This window comes from Neofelis nebulosa, chromosome 2, assembly GCF_028018385.1.
Source record: "Neofelis nebulosa isolate mNeoNeb1 chromosome 2, mNeoNeb1.pri, whole genome shotgun sequence".
Lineage (NCBI taxonomy): Eukaryota > Metazoa > Chordata > Mammalia > Carnivora > Felidae > Neofelis > Neofelis nebulosa.
In genome coordinates this window covers 81,459,090-81,477,704 of record NC_080783.1, presented here as the reverse complement: position 1 = coordinate 81,477,704, position 18,615 = coordinate 81,459,090, and the positions used below count along the sequence as shown (strand labels likewise).

Here is an 18,615-nt window from a genome sequence, read left to right as displayed (position 1 = left end):
GTCACACTAAAATTGAAAGCTGAGCATTTTGTCAGTGACACCTTTTGTCTTCACTCCAAAATCTTGACTTTAATTTTTGAAAGAATTGCTTGTTTGCATAATACTACCCTAGAAAAGATAGTTTATGAATGAAACAAACTGGTCACTTCAATTTATCTTGAATAATATTGATAAACAAGATGAAACAGGAAATGTGGAGAAGAAAATTTTGAAGACTTATTTATCTCAGTCAGTTATTCCAGGTCAATTATTGGGTTTTGAGCAATTCAAGCATAATCTATAAAGACCACAAGACATATGGAATAAAAGATCCCAAGACGGCAGAATAAAACACCTTTAAATTAAGAGAAACAAAATTTAGAGAAAACAATAATAAATTCTCAAAGAATTTATTATAGAAAATATGTAACATCCGTGCATAAGGTACAGTTTATAGACTGTCTAAAGATTATTCCCACTTCTAATCACTTATTGTACATTATAGACATGTATTTTTCAATATATACTAAATATATTCTCAATATATTATTGAAAAATAATAGCTCATATTTATTGAGAGTGTACTATGCTCTTGGCACAGCTGAACTGTTTACGTATATCATCTCATTTACATTCACAACACCTTTATGAGGTAGGCACTATTGTGATTTCCATTACGTATGAAGAAACTGCTTCTTAGAGGGGGAGGAAATAATCCAAGGTTTCTACAGCTAGCAAGTGTTAAAGACGGAATTTGGAATAAGGCTTTCTGAGTTCAGAGGCTGGCTCTTAATCTCAAAATGTACTGCTGGCTATATAGCAACACAGCTGACTGAAAAACAATGAATTCGAACAACTTGTCTCCTTTGCACACCCTTAAACAGCTAGTTTGCTTTTAAAGTGATTTCTCATTTTTTTGAATTGTCTCTGAACTGAGTATTTTGAAATTTTGCAGACATTGGTACAAATCGTACCCCGATTCACATGAAGTAAGATCACAGGTGGTGTTCCTGTATGAGTCAGGGGATGTTGAGAATTCTGGAGGTAATATCTGGACTTTAGTGTGACATTGGTAGGTTAATTGTGACTTGAGGCTATGATTCCTTTTATTAATTGCTTTATCGTCTGGTTTACATTAGACCTGAAGACCAGGTGGATGGTGACTTGTAACAGGTAAATGAAGAATTTAGGGGGAGAAATCATGAGCATACTTTTAGGAACAATTGGGTAATCAAGTTAGAGTTTTTAGCATGGAGACTTTCCTTTTTCAACAGTCTCTTCCCTGAAATGTACCATTCCTCTGGCACCTTATAGCTTTCAGAAACATGGTATAATTTATTTTCAAAGACCTGCTTGCTAGGTTAGAGGAGGTCAAGAGCCTTGAGAGTGAAGAGGACGTCCAGGTAGAGAGAGAGAAGAAAATCTGGCAGGCAGAGTTAGCCCCAGCAATACAAAGGAGAAATCAGAGCAATAATGTGATGTTTGAACAAGTTACATAAATTATTCAAGTTCCTCATTTTCTGGATATGTTTTTCTTTTCCACTGCATGATTTTAACTTTTTTAATATATTTTTACCCAAGTGGTTTTGATTGGAAGTTTATTTACACAGACAGGTCTAATGTCGAGTACTTGCATTCTTCTGCAGTTTTCAAGTTTGATTACCCATTGACAGAATCTTGACACCTAAATGAATGTTGAAGGAATAAGGTAAAGTTGTTGGTTTTCCCCTCAGATACTCTTTTCATTGTGGTAATATGTAGTATGATGTCCTTGGGCAAGGAAACAATTTGCCTTGATATTCCACGGGAGTAAAATTATTTTTGATTGGGCATTGTTAATTTCTCAAATCTATAAGAAATTTAAACCTCACTCTTGAATTAAGTGGTGAATGACAAAAATATTTTGACACATATGAATGAGGTTTTTGATTCAAAGACTAGGTTCATGCAAGGGTCACTATTTTCTTAATTTTTCATTAGAGTGTCCAACTTAATGGTTATGTATCAATGTAACACAGGATCCAAAGGCAAAAATAACAGTCCATATGCCCAATTCTAGTATAACACACACCAGTAGTACAATGTCTGCTGTGTGGAAAGATTGAGAAAGTTTCTTAATCAAATTTCTTACAAATCTTTGATGTCTGCTTATTTACTTTCTGAGAGCAGCAGCCTCTTCATGTTTGATGTCCCAACAGCAAGAGCCTGCTTCTGTTGAGTTGGATTATAGAAAGAGAGGTATGCTTACAGGGAAGCCCAGCTGGATGTATCCAGCTTTGCTGCCTTCGTTTCTTTCATCCTAGAAGAGAAAAGAAGACGAAGAGCAGTCATAGAATTGGTAATTGTATATTGGCAGAGTCTCAAATGATATTTATTCTATTATACTCACTTGCAACCAGAGGATTCATTTTTGCAGCAGAAGGAAGGTGGATAGCATGCAAATGCTTGGATTAAACATGCTGTAATGCTTCGAAACCCTGACCATCGGTCTCTGTGTTGTTTGTAGACATATTTTGCAGCTGTTACATTGGTGCTTATTTAGAACAATTAGTAAGAAAAACTAAAGTGATTTGCTTGATTGTAGTTTCCTACCAAATATTTGAATAGGTATCAGGTGACTATTAGGATGGAAGGAAAAAGTGCAAAAGTTTAGAATTTGGCCATGTTCCCACAACTGTTAAGTTTAAACAATCTTGGTACTGTGTTCAGTCTCTTAAATATTATGGGTCTGATATTTCTTCACTTTTTATGAGAAGAGAATTAGATTAATTGTTAGGGGATGTCACTGGAGGACCTTAGGTTAAGGGTTTTTTTTTTTTTGAATTTTTTCTTGGAAAGGAATGGAACTGGCAGGGACAAGGTCAGTTTTATATTATGTCTGATGACAATTTCCAGGAAATTTGGTTAGTCAAACCATATGGATTCTTGGTCTCTATTGTAATTTGCCAAAAGGGATGCCCCCCATGGAAATTGTTACATTTGTTTTTATACTATTGGTATCTGTAAGTTCTTCATGGTACAAGGAATAAAATCTTGAGGAGGCTGAAAAGATCTAAATCCTGAGATCCAGCAAATGGGAAACATTCTTTTCCACAATTGGAAAGTCTAATTGCCCTTATTATATATACTGGATGGTGAGAAAAATCATTCCAGTAGTGAGAGAGGATTTATGAATTCAACCTACTTAATGGACTCTGATGAGACTGGACTTGATTTTAATTCACATATTGTAATTTAAAATGATATTCTTAGGAAATCAGCAATTTATCATAAACTTCAAAAACCTGAGACATTCAAATTAGAATAAGGAGGGTATTCATTCATGCAGCAAATATTTACTGAGCACCTTATAAAGGCCAGACACAAAGTATTTGTAAGACAAATTGAGCACAATAAACATACTCCCATTTTCATGGAACTTTCACCTTAGTGCAAAATAATGGGAAACTATTTTGGAAAACTTACGGATAACTCTCAGCAGGCCATGCAATCAAGATATTTTCCTGTTGTTTGGTATGTGCTCATTTAGATCCATGAAAATTCTGTGTTTCTGATTTACTTGTGCTAACATTAGCTTTTTAGTCAGACGTTGTTTGATGTTGGGTCTTGAACTAAGATTACTTATGAAAGAATAAATTTATAATAGTGACTTTATTTGTTCTAACACCTAGGCTAATTAATTGCAAGTATTAATTAAATTTCTTTCCTGTCTTCGTAGAATTTAGCATATCCTAGATATTCATGATTATACAAAGGTATATCAGTCTGCCCTTTTTAAATTTATTTTGCTCCTTTTAAGGACATACAATCTGCTTTGAGCCCATTAATTGTGCAAGATATTGCTAATAAATTTGGAACTGACTAGTCATACATAATGTTTAGCAAACATACAGATTATGCCTATGTGTTCAAAGTGAGGTAACAACTCTGACAGTTATATTGTTCCTGCAATTAGTGCAAACCACAAATTTTCCATGGAGTGATGAGTCATTAGTTAGTTGTTAGCTCTGCTACAACTAATTATTTTACAAAAATAAAATATCAAAAGTTGTGAATGGTTTAATTTCTAAGATAAATTAGAAGAGTCAAGATTAGCCTTATAGCAATTCCACTAATTATTATGTATTATGATATACTTTCTTGAGAGGAAGAGAAAGATATAGAATTACATATAAATCCAGATCTGCCCATTGGGAGGGGTTTGTATATGTGACTTGAATTTGTCCTATGTTTCTGATAGAAGCATGTGTGATAGACTTTGGCTCAGGCAGGACTAGAATACTAGTATTAGAAAATCTGCTTTTCTGACTGCCGTATAGCCCCTACCTCCACCAATATGCTCTCTTTCACATTGTTCTGAAAAATTTCTCTCAATAGTTTTCAGAGAATATTCACTATTCAGACTCAGCAGGTAAAATGGCTGATAGAAAAATTCTCATTGCAAACAGAAAATGTTTTTTTCTTTTCCTTTTTTTTAAATTGAAGTATAATGATCATGCAATGTTATATTAGTTTTAGGTGCATAATATATTAATTCAACAATTCTATACACTAATTGGTGCTCATAATGGTAAGTATACTTTTAATCCCCTTCAGTTACTTCACCCATTCCCCGACCTGCCTCCCCTCTGGTAACTATCAGTTTATTCTTTATAGTTAAGAGTCTGGTTTTTTTGTTTTTTGTTCTTTATTTTTTCATTCGTTTTGTTTCTTAAATTGCACATGAGTGAAATCATATATTATTTGACTTTCTCTGACTGATTTCACTTAGCATTATACTTTCTAGATCCATCCATGTTGTTGCAAATGGCAAATTCTCATTCTTCTTTTATTACTAATATTCCATTGTGTGTATGTATTTAGTTATAAATTTTATAAATTTATATTATATATTTATATTTATATTATATTTACAAATTTATATAATATATATATATATTACTAATATTCCATTGTGTATGTACATATGTGTGTATATATCTCACATCTCTATCCATTCATCTATGGAAGGGCACTCAGGTTTCTTCCATACCTTGGCTGTTATAAATAATGCTGCAATAAATGTAGGGGTGCATTTATCTTTTCAAATTAGTATGTTTGTTTATTTTAGGTAAATAACCCAGTAGTGGAATTACTGGATCATATGGTAATTCTATTTTTAACTTTTTTGAGGAACCTCTGTACTGTTTTCTTCTATAGTGGCTACAACAATTTACATTCCCACCAACAGTGCAAGGGTTCCTTTTTCTCCACATCCTTTCCATCACTTGTTATTTCTTGTCTTTATTATTCTAGTCATTCTTACAGGTGTAAGGTGATATCTCATTTTGGTTTCCATTTGTATTTCCCCAATGATTAGTGATATTGAGCATCTTTTCATGTGTTGGTTGGCCATCTGTATGTCTTCTTTGGAAAAATGTCTATTCAGGTCCTCTGCCCATTTTTTAATCAGATTATTTTTTTGATGTTGAGTTATATTTCTTTTATATTTTGCACCCCTTAATGGGTATATCATTTGCAAATATTTTTTTCCTTTTCGGTAGGTTGCCTTTTTGTTTTGTTGATGGTTTTGTTTGTTCATGATGATGAAAATGGCTGACAGAAGAATCCCATTGCACACAGTAGTTGTTTTAATTAATACATTTTAAAACTTCTATTTAACTACCATATTTACCTCTTGATTTAGATAGATTTCAATTTTTTTCTCTTTTTTTGGTCTGTTGGTCCTTTGTCTTTATTGTAAGCTGTCTCAAATCCTTTTTGGGAACAGGTTACTGGTTGTAACAGTCAGAATTTAGTCAGCAAGACAGAAACTACTCTAAGTTTCAAATAGAGGGCATTTACTACAGATAATTAATAACATAGGTGACAGAAGAACTAAAAACCCAACAGAGAAAGGAGGAAACAGCAAAATCAGCAGCAGCAGGAAACAGCTACCATACCTGGGTTTAAAAGAATAGGATGAATGGAAGGGAGGTAGCTCACCAGACCTTAGATGCCAAGGGCATCTAACGTTAACTATCTAGTAGAAGCTGCAGCAATTCATGCCACTGGAATTACTACTTTGGAAAAAAGAGTGCAAAATATCCTATTTCTCCCACCATGCCCTCACCCCTCATCTCCTGACAGTATCTTCTTTGTCAAGACCAGAAGCCTGCACACCCAGGACTTGGAAACACAGTCTGCAGGGTCAATATCCTAGTGACATAGGACAAAAGAAGGATGAAAACTGGATTTGTAAGCAAACAAAGCCAAAGAAGTTTTGAGTCAATCAATCCCAACAATCTTTTATTTATATGTGAATTTTCCTCCAGAGAAAATAAAGTGATTGGTGCTAATTTAAAAATTACCATGATAGGGGCACCTGGGTGGCTCAGTGGTTGAGGGTCAGACTTTGGCTCAGGTCATGATCTCCTGGTTCATGAGTTCAAGCCCCACATTGGGCTTGCTGCTGTCAGTGCAGAGCCCGCTTCAGATCCTCTGACTCCCTCTCTGCCCCTCCCCTGCTCTCTCTCTATATATCAAAAATAAACATTTAAAAAATTAGCATTGTATACTTTGATTAGCTTTCAAAACTCTTGAAGTATCAAAAAAGAAATATCTTCAAAGTATCCAGTTATCAAGAGGTAAACTGCAAGTTTTATTCACCTACTTTTTACCATAGCATTTTGTTAGCTGAATGTAAAACCCAGAGAAGGGGTTACTGGGAGAACTTGTGTTAACTTCTTTTTCCCCTGAGAATGGTTAGAGAAAAGTTAGAGGTATCAGGTTAAGTTATTCTAAATGCAATTCTTCTTGGAATCTGATGTTTCTTTACAGATGACCATTCTAGCACTATAAATTCATAAGTGATATCTATTAAATTTATAATTCTTTCATTATTAGATATTTATTTCCAGATAGAAATCAATCAGTTGGACTTAAAGGACTTAGGAGGTGCTCTGGAAAATAGAGAAGTATATACAAAACCTGGCTGGATTTGCAACCTTCTTAGTACGATGTAACAAAGCAATAAGTAGGTGTTCATGTCTAGAGATTTCCAGAATGCAAAGCAGGTTAGAATGATCCTCAGAGCTTATTTATATGGAGAAAAAATACTTCTTATTACTGTAACAAGAAAAGACATACCCTACAAAGCAAAATATCATCAAATTCAATGTGATGCTTTGGACACCCATACAACTCCAATTGTTCTCTGTTCAGATAATTACCTTGCTTAGGAATTTGGTTATATTCAGAAAAAAATCCTCAGATCTTCTTCATTTACTGAGAAAAGACTTTGGTCACATGTCTTCAAAAATGGAATAAAGCATGAATACGTTTTCCTGCAAGAATGACCTTATTTTATTAGAATCAACTTATTTTACTAGAATTTTATTTAAAACAAAATTCTAACCACAGTTGATATATAAAATGGTTTTATTCTCTCTCCTTACCTTTTTGTCATCTTCCTTTTTGCAACCTATGTATACTCTAGAAAACTTGATTTACTTAATCATCATCATTATTATATTTATATATAAGAATATATAATTTTCTTATTATTGTCTAGTTTCCAGGTAGTGGGCAGTGACTTTGGTATTTCTCTATAGGTTTCTTTGTAAAGAAGAATTACTCTAGACATTTAGCATTTTTCTGTCAAATATTGATCCCATAGTCATTCGCTAGAGAGTATAGGAATTCTTCCACTCTGGTCAGCTTGAAGTGAGAATGATATCAGTGCCTATCTCATAGTGATGCTATGATAGTTAACATTTGTAAAGAACTCAGACTAGTGTTTGACACATGGTCAATGCTGAAGTTCTTGGTGAATAAATAAATCCATAAATAAGTAAATCTCTATTCTATCCATGCATATTAATTTCCATCTTCATTGTAGAGCTATGATATTCTCTCTGTTTGAATCCCCACCCCTCTTTCTATTTATCTAAGTCCTGTGGTTCTTTAAGAACTTGTTCAGATTCTACCTATTAACACTTTTGTAACAACTCCTGCATCTGCTGACTTCATCTTTCTTTTACACCTTACTGCACTTACACACAAATACAGTATGTGTTTTTATTTAGCCCTTACCTTTGGTTGTTATCCAGGAGAGAGCATTGGAGTTCCTGGACAGCTTTTCTAAAATATATATCCCTGGGACAAATCTCCAGAGTTTTTAGATTCAGTAAGTACTGGCTGGCACTAAAAACATACACATTTTGATTAAAGCTCTCCAGTAAAACTGAAAGAGGCCCCTAGTTAAATACAATGATAAAAAAAATTATCTCTTGGAGTATGTGCATTTCTTTTCTCAATGAGACTGTAAATTTCTTGAGGACACGGACCATGCTTTGTTTTTCTTGTGTGTCTTCCCACAGTGCTGGAAACATGACCACTACTGAATAACACTCTTCTTTCTTGTTTGACAGAAAGATGTCTGAGTGCGGGACCTAGAATATGAATTGTCAAGGGATGTGGAGGAACAAAGAGATCCACAGATGGATCATTCAACTCCTGCCACAATTATGCTGTGTAATGAGGAGCCATAAAACCTCAGTGACATACAGTAAGTGTTTATTTATATTTCTGGAATCAACAGGAATAGACTAGGGTCTCTGCTGAGCTTACCTGGGCTTACTCACACGCTTGGGTGTTTGGGAGGTCAGCTTGCTGCTGACTGGGCCCACTTTATTGTCTGCAGTTCAATAGCTGACCTATGCATCTGTGAATTGGCTCTTTCCACATAACTCTGATGCTCCTTCTGGAACCATTAGGCTAGTCAAGGCAAATTTATCATGGAAAAGAGGACAAGAGAGCAAGCCCAGATGTGTAAGCCCATTTAAAGCCTCTATTCGCAATGCATTGGCCAAAGCAAGTCACGTGCTAAAAAGCCCATTCATGGAAGGAGGGTACAGCAGTTATATGGCAAAAATTATAGACGGCATGAAGCGGGAAGAACTGATGGCATTTTTCCCCAACCACCACAATGGGGCTTTTGTTAATGTGTCTTCTGAGCAAAACCTACTCTAATGCCTCACTGAAGGTCAATTTTTGTTGTATATAATCACAGTCAGGATGTTTTTAAAGCAATCTTACCACCCCTGAGTAAGCAGGCAAGTAATCTTATTCAGAGAAAAAAAAATTGCAAATAAAGGATCATGCTAATGCCACATCATTTGCCATTAAATAGAGAAATATCACCTTGTATTTCACAGACTTGACACCACCTGGGTAATATGTCACACTTCATTAAACAAGAACATCAAATGCAGAAAACAAAATATTTGTTGTTCAATAGGATTATTTACTACTTGAACAAGGTTTGAGAGATTGTCAACACGATGTGTTTGAATTCAGGAAATTAAACCAAGAACTGTGACTGGAAAAATCTTAAAAATACCACAAATTTATTTTTAAATGATTCAGCATCTTTTTGTCACTTGTGATTTGAACACTGGTTCCATCTTTATCACCTACGGTGCTGTTTAGTGCACTGTTGCAAAACAACCAGGCAGTCTATCATGGAAGTTCAATTTAGTGTTGCCAGTGAGTCATCTGGGGTCTGAGAGTTTGTGCTAAGTTCCTCAGCTTTCAGTGAGGCCACACCATCTCTTTGTGTGAAGGGCCTCCTCTCTCAAAGAGCCAGAAAATTATAACATTGCAAAGCAATTACGTATAATTCATCACCCAAATAATAGCTAAATTACTATGACCATTTTCTAAATTAATGTGCTGATTTTCCATTTTTGATTCTTGCTCTCAAGGTAGGTACTTCAATAACTCTTACAAGCAGGATTGGTCAGCAATACAAACATTATATAACTGTAGTAAGGGAAATTGTTTTCCATTCCTGCTTTGTTCTTACTCTGTCATGGGATTTTAGGTAAATCACTTAACTGATCAATGTTCTTATCTATAAAAGCAGACAATTTGGGTAAATGAATAGCAAGGATCTTTGCCTATGTAACCGAATAATAGAGAGTCTGAAGTAAACTCTGAGTCAGATAAACATCTTTGTTCATATAAGAGAACACTGTGTAGCAGCATCCTGCTTATATTAAAGGTGTTAGGCTAAGTTTTGCTCGGTTTTCCTTTCTAGAAAGGAAAGACATTATCTTGTATAATAAAGAAAATAAAAGAGCACACAGACACATACTAAGATGTGGGCTTATGCAGTATACCTAGTAGAGTTCATTGTTATCACCTTGTACTGATGGAGATTTTGTGATGGCTACAGAAATAAATGAGACAAATTGGGATTTTGATATAACCAAAAGGTTTCTTCTGAACCTTTCTGATTGCTAGAGAAAAAAAAAAAACCAGAGAGGCCTAATAAGCTCTTTCTCTGCCAAGTGGAGATATTTTAGAATCTTACGTGAGTGTGATTGTAATGGAGCTAGAGAACAGGCCCCTTTTCCTGGAAAGTCAAGAGGGACAGCATTCCACAGCACTGAGGACCTCCTCTCTCTTGCACACATACAAATATAATCACCCAGTCTAACTCTGAGTAACACAGCAGCAGTGGGAGCAGGCTGGTTGTAAAGGGAAGCCTTCAAGAAAGTGGAGGTTAAAGGCTCAGTTTTACTTTCTTAAATAGTTCTAACATTGTAGCCTCCATTTTAGTCACAAAAAGGGAGTAGTTGCTTTGGAATTTGGAGAAAAGCTTAAGTTCCTCTACATACTTTTTGATAGACCTTTGTAGCTGCTGCTACTTGTAGCAAAGAAAACTTAGCAAGCACTTGGTCAAGCTAAGCTGGGCCTAGATACCATATGATTAAGTGAAGTTGTCAGGATGGTTCTACAAGAGCATGAGGAACACCACCAGGCCCTGAACTTGGGACCAGCCTATATTAACCTTGGGGGAAGTGAAGGTTGTAATGGGAATGAAGCCAGTGGCAGATAATTAATTATTTCAAAATGTTTATTTTCAACAGACTTTGAATCTTGGTGTCTTGTATATGGATAAACAGGCAATACTTGGAAAAGCACGGTGCCATGAATGTTTAATAGCCAAATGATATCTTGATGTCAAAGCTTCTTATGTGTACATGCATTTTTAACTTGATTTGACTGCCACAGTGAGACAAGCTAAAATTGAAGCACAGTTATTTTCAGGACTTAGGAATCTAAAAATTCAAACTGCATGGTATCGTCTTAGGATGGGACAAAGTCATTCCTGTAACAGTAAAATGGAGAAAACATGTAAAAAATGGATAATTGATGCCTAGATTTATAATTTGGTATTTATGTATTACAAAGATCATCAAGATATTCAAAAAGAAAAGGGAATACGTACTTTTTACGAGATATCCTGTCTATGAAGATTAGTGTTCTAATTTGCATAGAAAAATTGGGGTCCTGTTTTCATAAAAAGAAAATTGTGACCAAACACAGCAAGAACATTTGATTGTGTGACTAATGCTTTGGACTACAGTTTCCCTATCAGAAAACTAGCCTGAGACCCATCTATTGCTGGGAATATATTTAATTACATGACAGGTTTTAATTAGATAGGACCATTCAGCCTTCTTAGTCTCCATCTTTATCTCTCCATGTGCCGTTTCTCCATTAGAAGGATGCAATAGCCATAATTATTCCAGTTATCCTAAAGAGAATGTTTTAAAATACAGTAGTTAGCTGTCAAAAAGAGAAGGCTAATTTCCAGTTATGAGGGCATTTTCCCAATGGAAATCTTCCTTTCATTCTGGGGAGACATTTTTGTGTCTGTTTCTGGCTTTATTTGGCTCAGTTTTCTCCTTCTTCAAGAGCTAAGTTCTCCCTTGTAATTGTTTAGAATTAAACAAATTCCTCAATTCCAGAAAATTTTCTAGCTGTTTTTAGCTGTAGCCAAACTCTCTATATTACCTAAGTAAGTACCTAAAATAAGACACATGTAATAAAAATGCTGAGCCAGAGACATAATGGAACCAAATAATTTGAAAGTATTTCCCATAATGTGGGGAATTTTAATAAGTGTAAAGTTTAAAAAAATCAGTGTTCAAATATTTGGGCAATTATGGGCTAAATGAATAGATTTCTTTAGGAATTATCAGATTGTTTACTCTACTGATAGGCATAAGCTCATTGGCAGCAGACTTCCAGATCTTTCTACTTCTATTGTACTTTCATGACAGGGGGAAGCATAGGGGAGAGTCTTTACATTTGGATAATTAGTAATATCACACTTTTGTTTTCTCTGAAGCCAGCACATGACAATATATTCCCTCTATGTCCATGATTAAAAAGTTTAAAAATGTTCCTGAGGTTCCCACTGTAAAGGAGAAAGGAGACCCTATTTTGTATGAATGCTAGCATATGTTGGGTTTTAAGCTTGTGAAAATGAGCCAGATACATGCAGATGCACAATGTCTAAGTTTTGGCTTCTCAGCCTTTACTTTTTAGAGAGAAATGTCATAGCCCAGTAGGCAAAGAACTGTTGATAAAATTTTAGCATTAAAAAATTATATTTGAGGGGCACCTGGGTAGCTCAGTCGGTGAAGTGTCTGACTTCAGCTCAGGTCACGATCGCGGGGTCTGTGAGTCCGAGCCCCGCATTGGCCTCTGTGCTGACAGCTCAGAACCTGGAGCTTGCTTCAGATTCTGTGTCTCCCTCTCTCTGCCCCCCCCCTTTCCCTCTCTCTCTCTCTCTCAAAAATAAATGAAAACATTAGAAAAAAATTTTAAAAATTAAAAAAAATTTATACTTGAAAATTAGTTGCTTATTTGACATCGTGCTAAGATTAGAGCATATATTATTGAACTGATTATTTGGTAGGTATATCCTAGAAATGGTAATCTATATAATATTTGGTTTTAATTCATGTTATTATCTTACTTGTTAACCCTTAACTCAAGATACCATCATCTCTTTCCTGGGCAATTGCAATCACCTTCTGCTGGTCTCCCCGCTTCTATCCATGTCCCACCGCAGACTATTCCTTACCCAGTAGCCAGTGTGATTCATTTAACAACATAAGACAGATAGTATCCCTCTGCTGCTCTAAATCATCAGATGGCTCCCTGTGGTAGACAGAATTGTAAGATGGCCCCAGAGTTTCCCACCCCTTCGTGTACATACTCTGTGTGATTATTTGCAATAATATTTCCTTGAATATGAAAGACAGGATTTCACTCTCAAAATGTTATACGGCAAAATGGATTTTTTTAGATGCAATTAAGGTACCAAATTGGTTGACCTGAGTTAAAAGGGAGATTTTCCTAGGTAGGCTTGACCTAATGGTGTGAGACCTTTAGAGGAGTCTAGGTCTTCCCAGAGGTCAAAGAGATTTGATGTCAGTGCAACATCTTCCTGCTGTGCTGAAAGAAAGCAACCATGTTGTGAGTTGGAGGGGCAGCGGGGGAGAGGGTGTGCATTTGGCCAAGATCTGTGGGTAGCTTCCAATTGCTCTGACTGATGTTTGACTGACATGCAGCAAGAAAATAGGGACCTCAGTACAACAACTACAGGGAGATGAATTTTGCCAACATCCTGAATGAGATGGGAAGAGGATCACAATTCTCAGATGAGATCATAGCCCCTGCCAATATCTTCCTTTCAGCCTAAGAAGGCTGTGAGCAGGGAACCCAGCTATGGCATGCCCAGAATCCTGACCCACAGAAATTGTTAAGATATTGAATTTGTGTTGTTTTAAGATTATAGCAATTTGTTATGTAGGAAACGAATATACTTTCCAGCTGTCACTGAAGAAAAAATAAAATGAGTAAGGATTGAGTAAAGATTTCACTTTCTGCTGCCACACTGGGCTCTTAACTGTTCCTGGAACACTCCAGCATGCTCCTGCCTTAGGGCCTCTGTTCTTATCCCCCTTCCTGGAGGTTCCTGCCCCAGCATATCCACGGATCTGTCACTCATCATTCAGGTGCCTATCAGAGAGCTCCTTCCTGGTTACCTAGATTAGTCAGGATAGGCTAGGTTTTGCTATGCCAAAAAACAATCCTCATATTCAATGACTTAAAATGAAAAAAAAAGTTTGCTTTTCATTTCCCTCTATGTCTAATTTGGATCAGGAAGAGTTTTGCTCATCATGGGCATGAGGGACCCAGACAGATGGAGATTCCAACATTTTTTAATGACATTATTTCAGCTTTTTTTTGATGAGTATTAGCATAATATGTATTTCTCTATTCCTTTACTCCCCCCATCCCTTTACTTTTAATATGTTTGTGTCTTTATATTTAAAGTGGCTTTCTTGTAGATAATATATAGTTGGGTCTTGTGGGATTTTTTATCTGATATGTCAGTCTCTGTTTTTTAATTGGTATATTTAGATCATTGATAGCTGAAGTGATTACGGATATAGTTGGATCAATACATCCCATATTTGTTACTATTTTCTATTTTCTATGCACTGTCCTTGTTCCTCATTTTATTCTTTTATTCTGTTTTGTTTTGGTTTTGGTCTTCCTTCTTTTTCTGCCTTCTCTGGTTTTACTATGTATTCCTCTTTTAACATATCAATTGAATTATTTTTAACATGTTTTTAGTACTCAAGTTTGCAATATACATTTGCAACTAATACAAATCCACTTTCAAATAACTGTATATCATTTCAAGTACAAGTACCTTATAATAGAATATTTTCAGTTCCTTCCCTATCTTATGAAATTGCTGTCATTCACTTCACTTATCCATAAGCTATATTACCAAACACATTGTTGCTATTATTATTTTGAAAAAACTGTTATCTGTTAGATAAATTAAGAATAAGAAAAATAAAAGATACTGTTTTGCCTTCATTTATTCCTTCTCCAATACTATTTCTTTCTTTATGTAGATCTGAGTTTCTGACATCTCATTTTCCTCCTTTCTGAAGAATTTCTGTTTTACATGTGTTGGAAAGCAGGTTTACTGGTGACAAATGTCCTCAATTTTTGTTTGTCTAAGGAAGTCTTACTTCTCCTTCACTTTTGAAGGGAAATTTCGCTAGATACAGGTTGGATCTAGGTTGATGGTTGGGTTTTTTGTTTTTTAACATTTTAAATATTTCACTTCACTGTCTTCTTGTGTGCCTGGTTTCTGAAGAAGTCTGATGTAATTTTTATTCTTGCTCCCCTACAGGTAAGGTGTTTTATTCTTTGGCTTCTTTCAATATTTTTTCTTTCTTTGTCTTTGATTTTCTGCAATTTGAATATGATATGCTTAGGTATTTATTTTTTTATCACATATTTATTCTGCTTAGTATTCTCTGAGATTTCTTGACCTTTGGTTTAGTGTCTATTATTAATTTTGGAAAATTCTCAGTCATTATTGCTTGAAGTATTTCTTCTGTTTCTTTCTTCTCCTTCCAGTATTCCTATCATTAATATGTTACACCTTTTGTAATTGTCCCACAGTTTTTGGGTAGTCTGTTCTATCTTTTTATTACTTTTTCTCATTGCATTTCTCATTGCATTTTGGAAGTTTCTATTGACATTTATTCATGTTTACTGATCCTTTCCTTGGAAATATCCAGTCATTGATGAGCATATCAAAGGCATTTTTCATTTCTGTTAGTTTGGATTTCTAGCATTTCCTTTTGATTCTTTCTTAGGGTTTTTATCTCTGCTTACATTACCCATGTTTTCTTGCATGATGTACATTTTCCCCAGTATAACTCTTAGCGTATTAATCATAGTTGCTTTAAATTCTAGTCTAATATTCCCACATCTCTGCTATGTCTATATCTGTTCTGATGCTTACTCTGTCTCTTCAAACTGTGTTTCTTTTTCTTTTAGTATGCCTGTAATAGACCTTTATTTAGTGTGAGGTTTTGTATTTATTTGGCTACAAGTTAGGTGGTGATTATTGTTTGCTGTAGCTGTAGGTATCAGAGGCTAAAATTTCCTCCTTGGTCCTTGTTTTTGTCTCCCCTTTTGTCTTCAGTTTTCCCTAAAGAGTTCCTAAATGTAGTCTGAGGCATGCACTTCTTTCCATAGTATCCACTTATATTATACAGGAGCCATCCTGATGCTATGATAGGATGTGGGAGGAAGGAAAGCATTCCATAATTCTGTACTTTGGTTTAGGTCATTAATGAGCCTGTGCTGTGCCCCTGGGATGCGATCTTTACAAGTGCTTCTCAGTCCTTCAACCTGCTAGTTAGTTGAAGTGGGAAAGCTAAAGGGGGATGGAGTTGGGTATTCTCCTTCTTCCAGGTCAGTTAAGTCCTGGTAAAACTCAAGTCAATTAGGCTCTGGTAAAATAGTTCCTCTTGAGGGCATGCCTTGTGAATAAAAACAGGTTGCTCTGGGTATATTTCAAAATGGCTCATTTTCCTTCTCCCGTTTAGAAAATATCAGGGAAGTTTTCCCTGATCATCACTCTGAGAACCTGGTAGTGTTCCTATCGGTAATACTCACTGAAGTGCAGTAGTTCTCTAAAAACTGAGCATCCTGGGTTTTTGTTTTTGTTGTTTTTTTTTTTAAACTCTCTCACTTGTCCATATTGATGCTCCAGCAATTCTATCAATTACCATTTAGGTTTCCTACCTTGATATCGGTTCTGATGGAGGTTCCTACTTGGAGGTTTCTGCTCTGGTAAGTGGCAATTCTCTATATCCACCCGTCTCTTCCATTTTGGGGACAGTTCTTTGCCATGTGACCTCAATTCTCTGTAGAATCTAAGAAGAGTTGTTGATTTTTGGTTCAGTTTTTTTTTCTTATTGTGTGGACGAAAGTGATGGCTTCTAAGATTTTTACCTGCCAGACTAGAAACTAGAAGTTGCTACTTTTTCAACATGAGACTTAAAGCTCTGCCACAGCAGAAGGAAACATCTTAGAGAATTGCGTGGTGGCTCCTAAATTCTCCAGCTTGACAGTGACATGTCATTTCTATTCATATTTCATTGGCTAAAGCAAGTCAATGATTTTAAAATGTGAGTAAATATAACCCTCCAGTGTTCCTAGAAGATGAGCATTAGGAATACTGGAGAAACATTATTAATGGTGAACAGAGCATTCTATAGAAGATAGTATTTCCAACTCCATTTACCACTTTATGTCTTCTTTCTAGCACTTTATAATACTATATTATGTCATACATAAGATATTATAAAGAAACCTATTATGGTAAATACTCTGTTTATTATTTGTCTCTCCTCTCTTACCCCCACCAAAGTGAGGATCACGGGAACAGGAACTTTGTTCTAGTCACTTTTTATCCCCTAAACCCAGAATATCTAGTACTCAATAGATATTTGGTAAATGAATTAATGAGTGCATATTGTTTTAACCTTGGGAGCCCAGAAAAATGAACCCTTCCTTGAACTCTTTATCTCGGCCAAGTCTGGCCCAAAGGCTATCTTTCCAATAGGAATGTAGCTACAAAAACCTTGTGCAGAGTGCTTGTCAGGCTAACTGGGCATAGCCTTTGCTATTAGGCAACAAAGAAAGAATGAAAGAGGCTCAGAAGTTCCCAGGAACATGGTGATTGCTATTTGAAGGTGAGAGTATACACAATCTGAGGGAAAATGAGGTTTGAAAATGAATTTAGGCTTTTAAACAATGCAGGCAAAAAGTGTTGATAACTTGAAAAACAGGTAAATTCTCAATTGAAAAATCTTATCTCAGGTTTATGTTCATAATCAGGGATATGCAGCTCTCATTCCTCACTGGAAACCAAAAAGCGAAATCACCTTTTAAATATGAAATTTAGATACAATGCTTGGAACATCCTCCTCAAAGAGCGGACCTGCCAGATCCTGTGCTGGTTGAAATGTGAGCTTCTTGCTGGTTCAGGCACACTGTCTTTGTGCTTTTTTAGGCTTATTGTTCACTCTGAGCTTAATGAGTTCATTCAGGCATGTAATGAAGAACAACACTATCACACAAACAATTCACTGAAGTCCAAAGATATGGTGATTTTATCAATTATATTATTCAGTTAGAGTAAATTTGCAATTTATTAAAAATACATAGATTGAGTGGCATCTGGAGTACTGTTGTGTTGACACCCGTGGTTTTCACAGCTATGCTATAAAACAAAATCTGGAATTGATGGCGTTTGATACAGTCAGTGTAAAGCTTTTGTCTCTCTACTTGCTAGAGGAAACAGATGAGAGCAATGCAGTTGTGGATCACAGGCCCTCTGGTGTGAAATTCATCCTAACTAAGCTGAGAACATTTGATGGCCAAAGGCATGGACTCCCATGGCAAATGATTTTCATTTTCACCTCCACTAGCTTTGGCTAATGGGAAGAACACAAGGCTAGAAGGCAGGTGAACTCCACTGGTTATTCAAGAGTTACTTGATCTAAGCAAATCACTTGCTTTTTCTTTCTCTTTTCTTCTGTTTTATACTAAAGTCTTTTATGGAATTTTCAGAGTGTGTATATATATATATATATATATATATATATATATATATATATATATTTAAAATCTTATTTAATCTTACAGCAGCTCAGTGAGGTTAGCTGGTCAAGTATTCTCACTTGCATTTCTACATAAGAGATACTGTTACTTGGAGATTTGAGTGGGAAAGAGTTCAGAGATTTTTGACCCTAAGGCCAATGTTTTTTGTTTTTGTTTTTACCATTATACAGCAATGATGCTCTGGACCTCAGTTTCTTCATTTCAAACCAAGGATAAATACACTTAGTTTGTTAACTTAAGTTGTGATGATGACAAGAGATAGTTGAATTTTTAAATGTTGTG

At 35.5% G+C, this 18,615-nt stretch overlaps 1 long non-coding RNA gene across 1 annotated transcript in view; it reads left to right on the top strand.

Annotated features, from left to right (window-relative positions):
- LOC131503705 (uncharacterized) overlaps positions 1 to 16,526 on the top strand; it is a 148,356-nt gene extending 131,830 nt beyond the window's left edge. Inside the window, exons 2-3 of the long non-coding RNA XR_009257539.1 lie at positions 8,391 to 8,527; positions 16,441 to 16,526. This is a non-coding gene — a long non-coding RNA (uncharacterized LOC131503705). The remainder of the gene's footprint in view (positions 1 to 8,390; positions 8,528 to 16,440) is intronic.
- The last annotated feature ends 2,089 nt before the right edge of the window (positions 16,527 to 18,615 follow it).